The 9806-nt window shown below is 40.1% G+C and overlaps 1 pseudogene; it reads right to left on the bottom strand.

Annotated features, from left to right (window-relative positions):
- Positions 1-2356: 2356 nt before the first annotated feature.
- On the bottom strand, positions 2357-9533 carry LOC124967316 (MORC family CW-type zinc finger protein 3-like; annotated as a pseudogene).
- Between the last annotated feature and the right edge of the window lie 273 nt (positions 9534-9806).

Raw genomic sequence — 9806 nt, 5'->3', positions numbered from 1 at the left:
TAATTTCTTTCTTTAGTGTTCTGTAGTTCTCAATGTAGAGTTCTTTCACCTCTTTTGTTAGATTGATTCCCAATTATTTTATGTTTTTTGAAGCTATTGTGAATGGGGTAGTTTTCCTAAATTCTCTTTCAGAGGATTAATCACTTATGAGTAAAAATGCATTAGATTTATGAGCATTGATTTTATATCCTGCTACATTACTGAATTGATTTATGAGTTCTAGAAGTTTTCTGTTGGAATTTTTTGGTTCCTCTAAATATAGAATGAAGTCATCAAGAAATAGGGATAATTTGAGTTCATCTTTTCGTATTCATATCCCTTTAATTTCTTTGATCTGTCTAATTGCTGTGACTAGAATTTCAAGAACAATGTTGAATAGAGGTGGTGAAAGAGGGCATCCCTGCCTTGTTCCAGAGTTATGGGGTAATGCTTTCAATTTTTTTACTGTAGGCATAGCATAGACAGCCTCTACACTCTTGAGGAATGTTCCTACTATCCCCTAATTGTTTTTACTAATTTAAATGACCATGTGATATGTCTCATTTTTCTAATAAGCAGTGAAATGTATCAACTAATTCTTGTATTTTAGTTTCTTGATGTCATTTTAATTTTACAGAAAATTTGCAAAATAGAAAAGGATATACTTGCAAACCCCCAAATTTAGCAATTTTTAACTTTTGTTTCATTCACTTATTTATTCTTCCCGTTTCCCTTCCATCTCTACAGAGCTACTTTATACATGTATGTGTGAGCATCTGTGTGCACACAATCAACAGTTTGTATATGCATAAAATATTTTGCTGAATAATTTGAGTATAACATGGGAGTATACCCGTAAGTACCTCAGTGCACAATTCCAAAGGATGTAGGTTCTTATATAATGACAGTATTATCATAAACCAGAAATTTTTATATGGGTGGGAATCTTTATGTAAACCGTGTGTGATGCCTGGAAACCACTGCTCCCAATTTATCCTTGGCATTTTCCCTGTGCAGGACCAAAGACAACCTTGCATTTAGTTTCCATGTCTCTGTGGATTTCTCTGATAAACAGTTGCTCAGCCTTCCATTGGGTACCTTGGTCTTGTCTTCTTATTTTTTTTTGAAGAGATAGAGATCATATATTTTATTACAATGTATTTGAAAAATTTGGGCAGTTACAATTGAGACAGAAAATCAGTTTCATACCAAAAATACACTTTCAATTACTTTATCAAGCAAATAAAAACAATCTTCATTTATTTGCTTCTTTCAGAAGGAAAATAAGGAAATAATACAATAGAAATTCAATATTATATGAGAGACATGTAATTAAGCATACATACAAAATGAACATGTATTGAATTTTCAGAAACAAAAGTAAAAATATATAGTAATGATAAAACTTTGAAAAAATAATGCCTATCTTAGTTGTTGAAAATATGATTTTTAATTATATATACATAGATATACACTTAATAAAAAGCCATCTCTTTAAGATTGCACAAAACATGGAACCAATAAAGCATATTTTATGGCATATAATACTATAATCGTAGGGCAGTTTGTCCTTAACTCCAGGATACAAAACACTTAGATTTGTAATATAATAAAAGGTCTGCAGATTTGCCGAGAAAGATTGTCTTCCTCAACTCATATTAACCTGCAAAAACTTACAAAAGCATGTACAGGAAATTTCACAGAAAGAAATATGAAATAATTATTGTGCCCACTCCATACTGACTAAACAGCTAAAAATGGGCTTCCAAAGTAAACTTGGTTGTTATTTCATATTTTCAATACTTTATACTAAAGGTTGTTTTTTTGTTCTATAAAAACAGTTTGTGTTTAATCATGATTGGCAATCTCAACACAAGAAAAACCCTGACAAATGGAGTCAGTTTTTGCTTATCACATTTTCATAAATAATGTGTCAGGAGATAGGATTTTATAGAAAAGAAACACTAATACTCATTCCCTTGTAACCAGATTGTAATCAGGAGTGCTTTCACATTATTTAAAAATTATATAAATTCCTTTATAAGATAATCAAAGGTAGTAGCATTTTCATTTATACCATGGTACAGCCCTCAATTCCAAGAAAAATACACTTTTGGCAACCAGAAAAAATTGCACAAAGCTTGGGGGCAACCTGAAAAGCTCTTGGTGAAAATCACATATTTTAGGAGAATAAAAAAATATGTATGGGCCTAATATTTACATTCAAATATTTACATTCAACACAAAGTCATAAGTTAGCTATTCAGCTGCTCAATATCAATAATTCACAGGTATTTCAAAAGATGGAACTGTGTCCACATTATCTCTAACTACACAGATATTGTGTGCATAGAATTGAACATTGAATATTGAATGCATAGAATACAGTAAAATAATGGTTCTTCAGTCTGTTACCTATCGAAATTATAGAATGAAACTGTTTATATTTTGAAAGCCATACAATCCAAAGAACTGAGCAAGTATTTTATTAATTCATGATACATACTTTAAGTACTACTGATTTCACTCATTTGTTCAACAACTTGCCCTAAAATCTCATCAACTACATCAACATCATAATTCACTTGCTGAAGATCAAGATCAGGTACAATCATGGCCAGCAGTTGTCCCACATTAACTCAAAGAGATCGAAGTTTGAGGCTTTCCCCATCTGTGTAATTTACAGACTCCTCAATATTACTTGAAGTTGAAACATCTGTTCCTCTCACAGGACTTGCAGATTTTAACTGTTCCATTTCAGTTTTGAGTTCTTCACACTGAGAACGAATCTGTGATTTTTCCATTTCTTGTAATTCAACCTCACTTTTATACTGGTCCCTCTCAACACTGCATTTGTCCAGTTGTCTAAACACACTGTCAAGCTGCACAGCCATTTCATCCATTTCACTTTTACTCTCACTATTAGAACACTGACTACATTCAGCCTTTACATGTTGCAAAGCACTACACTGTTTTTTCAGCCTTTCTATTTCTTCCAAAGCTTGCCGATACTGAGATATCACATGGTCTGGACTTTCAATGTGCCATTAATACTCTCAAGTAAAAATACATTATCAGTTTCAGTAGACTGATGGCAAGTTTCCTTCTTCATGTATTTGTCATTCATTTCTAATATTCTCTGTTGTAATACTTTGATTTGGTCAGTAAACATATGACACTGTCTCTTATAATTGTCTTTTTCTTGAGTGACTAAAAGTAGTTCATTTCTCAGCTCTTGTAACTGGCAGCCAACATCATCTGCAGCCTTAGCAAAGGTTTCCTGGGCTTCCTGTATCTTTCCTTTAGCATCTACGCAGGAGGGCAGTATTGCTATATCATTTCTTACATCTATCTCACCTTCGATAATTTCTTCCTTTTTAACAACTACATTTGGTGCTTCTGTCTGGGTGGCTGCAGTAGTGCCCCGATCACACCTGGGTGACACAGTGCTTGTTGAACTAGTGTGGCCACACGATTTAGCACTGTCCACAAGCTCAACGTGAACACCACTTTGTTCAGTGTGACTCTCTTCTGGTTTAGCTTCAATATCATGATCTACTGCAGGTTTGGGAGTACTGTTTTCTTCCAAGATGATCACATCTTCATCATCATCATCATCATCTTTATGAGTTGAGTTTTCAAATGCTTGATTACTTAATCTCCAATTCTTTGCATTCAAAATTGAGGAATGAATAGAAAGTCTCCGTTTTAGGTTGTTGCTATCAGGTTCAGACTGGGGTGAAACCCGATGATTATTTATAGTTCTTGTTGGATAAGAATTTGTCACTTCTGAATGATGTCCTCTTGGAATGCTTTCCCTCATAGGAGAAAAGCTCTGACTTGAAATAGGTGTTGTCCGAAAGAGTTCAGTATTAATCCGTGAGATCACTTCTGGTTGTTTGATTCTGAATTTTTCTTTGTTGTTCTTCTTGTAGGTTTTTTCGTAAGTGGGATGTACCAAATCTTCATACTTGGGTTCTTCTGGAACTTCACAGGTTCTGAACTATGGGTCAGGGTTATTGGAGCAATACCATTTTTCTGGAAGTTGATCTATCCCACCTGGTAATTTTTGCCACTTTAGACAGGAATCACATTGAACCCATGTTTGATCAGGACATTTCTGTATATCTTCAACTGGCAAATTTAGAGGATATTTGTAATTTTTCTTCACTTTCATTTCATTCCAGTAATCATTCAGCTTTTCTCCTAGCGCTGTTACTGTAAGTCTGTACTCATTTTTTTTTTTTTTTTTTTTTTTTTTTTAGAGTGGAAAATGCAGCTTTATTAAAGAAAAGGAAAAGCAGACTTCTCCCGGGTGGAAGAAGGGGACCCAAAGGCGGAATCCGTGGGATGAGCAAATCTCGTTCTTTTTATGGGTTTCATTCTCCCATTCTTTCCCCCTTGTCTCCTCCCTTCCTGCCTACCGGATTAGGCCTGGTTTTGAAATGTAAAAAGCGAAAAGCGGATGGGGCAGAGGGAGGGTCAAGGTGACCCAGATGGGCAAGGGCCCAGGGGGCATTAATTAGCATCTTCCTGCCTGTTGTCTCTGATAAGGGCAGGTAAATTTGGTAATCAATGGGCTCTGGAGATCCTTGACATTCCATTCTTCCAGGGGCAGATGACTTTATGGCCTCCATTTTCTTGATCTGACCCGATTTCCTATTTCTACACTAACTACCTGTCCCCAATTCTGGCTTCATTCCCCCCTCTAATTTTAGGAACTCCATGCTGCTGGGGAAGGGGGTCGATGACCGCTCTGACTTCTTCGAGCTGAAAGTGGACGGCGAGGGGCAAGCAGCTTGGAGTTCCTTTTTAGAAATCGGGTCGATCGAGGGGTCCACGGTAAAAGTCTGGTTGAAGAGTAATAGGCTGGAGGGTCATTTGAGAGATGGGCGGTCTATAAGAGAAACAAGAAGTTATGAGTACCGGGATAAGATTAATGCAACAGTAAATGCCACAACATAGGAACACACCAATGAGTATGATGATGATTATAGAGACTAATAATGTTTTCCACCAGGAGGTACCAGAGAACCAGGAACTAAGAATTTGTTCCCATGATGAGTCTGGAGAGGACATGGCCTCTATCTGAGAATGTAAATCTTTAAGGATGTTAGTTACATTGTTAGAGTTGTCAGGGATGTAAACACAGCATTCAGTTCTAACAATAGCACAAGTACCGCCTTGGGCTGCAGTGAGGATGTCTAAAGCCATCCGGTTTTGTAAGACAGCTTTCCTCATGAGTGTCACTTCTGTATTAAGGAGAGAAATGCTTTCTCCAACATCATGGAGGGCGGTTTGGGTATAATTGTTTAGGGTCTCCACATGCCACATTACACTTCTTATCTTTGAATTCTGCTAAGTCCTTAGCTAGAGTTTGTCCAAATAGGTGGGGGCTATCTCTAAATCCTTGGGGGAGTACTGACCAGGTTAGTTGAGATCCACTATCTGGTTCCTCAAAGGCAAACAGATACTGAGACTGAGAATCCAGAGGTATGCAAAAGAAGGCATCTTTTAAATCTAACACAGTAAACCAAGCGGCAGTTGCTGGAATCTCAGATAGCAGAGTATATGGATTAGGAACTACTGGGTGGAGGGGAACAACTGCTTCATTAATTATTCTGAGGTCTTGGACTAAACGCCATTCCCCATTTGATTTTTGAACTCCCAAAATTGGTGTATTGCATGGGCTGTTACAAGGTACTAAAAGTTTCTGCTGTTTGAGGTTCTGGATGATTTTTAATAAACCCTTTTTTGCTTCTGGGCGTAGCGGGTATTGTCTCTGATGTGGAAAGACAGAGGGATCCTTTAAGACTATTTTAACTGGGATTGCTCTTTTTGCCCTTCCAATCTTGCCTTCAGTGGCCCATACCTCAGGGTTTATGTCACATTCTAGTAGAGGTAAACATAATGATCCTTGTGGTCCCAAATTCATTGTAATGGAAGTCTGAAGTTTTGAAAGTAAATCCCTTCCCAATAGAGGGGTAGGGCTTTCTGGCACTATCAGGAATGCATGAGAAAACATCATCCCATCCAACTCACAACTCAGTGGGGGAGTAAACTTTCTGGTAATAGGCCGTCCAGACACCCCTTGCACCGTTATAGTATTAGAGGAAAGAGGTCCAGGATAAGAGGTGAGCACTGAAAAACTAGCGCCAGTATCTAAGAGGAAGTTGACCTCTTGGCTCCCTACGGAGAAGCATACCCGGGGCTCAGCGTAGTGATAGGAGTTACGGGAGCCATTAGAATTGGCCCCGGGCCCCGTCAGGCCTGTGTGGAAGAGTCTGGCCTCAAGGACCTACGCCCCTGAGGACAGTCACTTTTCCAATGGTTGCCTTGACACTTGGGGCAGGGCTTTGGTGGTGGCCGTTTGGCTTGGGGACATTCCTGTCTGAAATGTCCCTCCTTTCCACAACGGAAACAAATCCCTTTTGTGGCCTGAGGTACATTCCGTTTTCTTTCTTCATCACCCGGGAAGCTAACTCCTCTTAGGGCTATGACCAGCGCTTCAGTTTTTCTTCTGTCTCTACACTCTTTTTCCTTCTTTTCCTCTACATCTCGATTATAAAAAACGGAAGTTGCAAGTCGGAGGATATCATCTAAGGATTGATCAGGGCCATATGCCAATTTTTGTAATTTCCTCCGAATGTCTGGGGCCGATTGAATGATAAATTTGTCCTTTAAAAGTAAATGGCCCTCTGTGGATTCAGGATCCACGGTGGTGTGTTTTCTCATTGCCTCCCTGAGTTTCTCCATGAAAATAGCCGGGCTTTCTTCGGGACCTTGTGTAATTTCAGAAATCTTAGAATAGTTAATAGGCTTCTGTTTGATTCTCCTAAGGGCCTCAAGGACTAACATCTGGAAGTGTCTGATTTTCCAAGCATCCTGTTCATCGTTTGGGTCCCAGTCGGGGTCATTTCTTGGAACTGCCTGTGCTCCCGATGGATAGTTGGGTTTAGATCTAGTTTGGGCTCCTGGGGCATGAGCAAGGTGTAGGTCATCCCCAAATTGTTCAGCTGCTTTCAGGGTGGCTTCCTTCTCATTGGAGGTTAAAGTCTGGTTAAGTAACAGGATAATATCTTTCCAGGTGAGGTCAAACACCTGGCATAGGTTTTGAAACACCTCAATATATTTATCTGGATCTTCTGAAAATTTCCCTAGGTCTGTTTTTATCTGTCTTAGGTCTTGGAGGGAGAAGGGGTTGTATACTTTAATTGGTCCAAATTCTCCTCCTGGCATCTCCTGGAGAGGTAGTACATTTGATCTGTCCATTGGGGCAGATGGAGAAGGACCAGGGTATGGAGGACAGGAGGCCTGCTGATGGACTTTAGCAGAAAATTCCTTTCCCTCAGTAGGTGACTCTTTAAGGCTTTCTTCCTTTAGAGTAGTGGTTCTGGCTGAATCTATTTTACATTGTTGGCATAATTTGGGGTCTTCCCTTAGAATTGTTAGACATATAATACCCTGTTCTCTGAGGGATTCAAGGGAGGGGTTGAATTAAAGTATACATCCTCCTTGCAGCTTAGAACACACTGAGCACCTTTAAGCACAGGAAAACTTTAAACAAACTAACAAAGGCTAAATATGCAAACAAAGATAACCTGAGTACTTTCCTATTGATTTTCCTATGATCCTACTATCTGAATGTTTAATGTCTGATCGGCGAGCGAAGGGAAAACATCCAGGAGGGAATGGATGTGTGCGGTGTGCTGCGCACTGTGCGGCCCATACGGAGGCAAAGGTGATTGGTGCTTTCCCTCAGTGCCATTGTCTACCGATCAGCCTGGATACCCTTCAGGGCTGTCGGGAGGGGGAGTCCGGAGAAGGAACCTTTGGGGTCCACCCGAGAGTAGCCCGGGCCGAGAACCCCGCAGTTGCTCCAACCTTTCCTCCGCCTCCACGCATCCTGGGCAGATCAGGAGTAGGGACACTGTGTACTCACGGCAATTGTGCTCCGGGCCTGGACAGAAAAGTAGGAAACGGCTTCAGCAGAGCCCCAACGTGCCTGCAGAGCAGGGGATTGGAAACTTGCCTGAGCCGAGAAACCTCTCACCCGAGTCTTAAGAATGGCGGCTGCACTAGTTGCATTTAAGTAGCCGACGGGTGCCCATTTTGCCCTCCAGAAAGAAAGAGACAGAAAGATGCACCTCGGACAGATTGGGGTGCGTGAAGAGAAAAGCTCACTTACCTCGGCGTAGATCTCGGTGGGACCTCCAAATCTGATACCGCTTTTTACCCGGTGACGAGTCCTGCTTCCTCAGGTGTTGAAGTATAACGCCGGAGAAGCACGCCGAGGCAAATGTAGAGTGGAAAATACAGCTTTATTAAAGAAAAGGAAAAGCAGACTTCTCCCGGGTGGAAGAAGGGGACCCAAAGGCGGAATCCCAGTCTGTACTCATTAGTGTAGTCAAAATCTTGCTCAATATGAGTTGGCTTAAGGAAATTACATTCTATAATTCCAACTACTCCAACACCCATGTTGTTTGCCCTTAGGTGACATCCGAATTTTTCATAAGCTTTGATGAGTCAATTTCTGTGATACATCATTATGCCATAATGATCTTTATTTCTACAGTTGAATCCAACAGTAATTCTCACTGATTTAGTTAAAAATTTAGGTCGATAAACATCACATTGGATGTAGGCAAGACTCTTCTAAACTAGCTGTGTCTTCACTTTCTGTCCACGTAAGATGTTCTGCATTCTTGGCTTCAGATATAATATACTGCAGTAAGCCCTCAAGGAATAGTCACTCTCAGGGGCAATTTGGTCCATTCTTTCTTGCTTCTTGTACCCTTTCTTTCCCATTGCCTCATCTAAATCCTCAGGAATTCTGATATCATATTTATCCTTTTCAAAATCAAACTCTGTTGCATTTTTGTAGCTTCTAAGATTCCAAATGATGATCCTTGTCCCCTTCATACCCATAATGGTATCAAGTTCTGCCTGTAATTTCTGTTCCGTAGAAAACAGAGAATGTTCCAGAATTGCAGCAAGGCTGGCTTTTGATTCTGCCAAATTAATCATCTGACGTGGTGCTCTTGAATGCCACTATTGGAACAACAACATGTTCTGCTTTTATGACTTCCAAGTAGGTCTGAGACAAGAAGCCCACACTCATGGTTTCTCCATTTTTGGTAAATGATGGCATCTTTACCCAAACGCATAGAACCTGACTTGAAGCCATTCCCATGCAATCCAACTGGGACATGACAATTAATGGTGACTTTGTCACTGAAGCCAAAGCCTTCCTGGCTGTATCATCTTGGGTAAATTACATTAAATCTATCTTGATGTGTTTTCCCATCTCTTAGCATTTTGTGTAACTTATCTGATGTCATACCATTCCCATTATCAGTGAATGTCAAGCATATACAGTCATTTATCACTGTTTTTTCACTCCATATCTGTTTAGCATTCACATCAGGATCATAAGCATTATCTATTAATTCAGCAACTGCACTGAATGGCCAAGTATGACTAGTACAATTTGTATGTAAAAACTTCGGGCAAAGCGCACTGAGGCGGATCCCGCTGGGTGGCTGCGCCGCCATCTTGAGCGAGTTACAAAGCCAGGACCGGCCTCCGCTGCCACCCGACTCCGGGGTGCGACGTTCCACCCATTTCCGGGGCGGGACCCAGGCCAACTCCCGTCTTCTTATTTTTTTTAAAATGAGAACCCAGGTGTTTTAAAAATCTTCCTCTGTAGTGGTAATGTTTCCAGAAGATTGAAGTTCTAAATCTTTTACTGTGAAACCACAGATGTGGACTATTATGCCCTTATAGTGTACCAAGAGGCACATCATATCTGTCATCACAGCGACACT

The sequence above is a fragment of the Sciurus carolinensis genome, chromosome 16 (assembly GCF_902686445.1).
Source record: "Sciurus carolinensis chromosome 16, mSciCar1.2, whole genome shotgun sequence".
Lineage (NCBI taxonomy): Eukaryota > Metazoa > Chordata > Mammalia > Rodentia > Sciuridae > Sciurus > Sciurus carolinensis.
The sequence above is the reverse complement of the archived record's forward strand: the minus strand, read 5'-3'. Positions and strand labels throughout refer to the sequence as shown.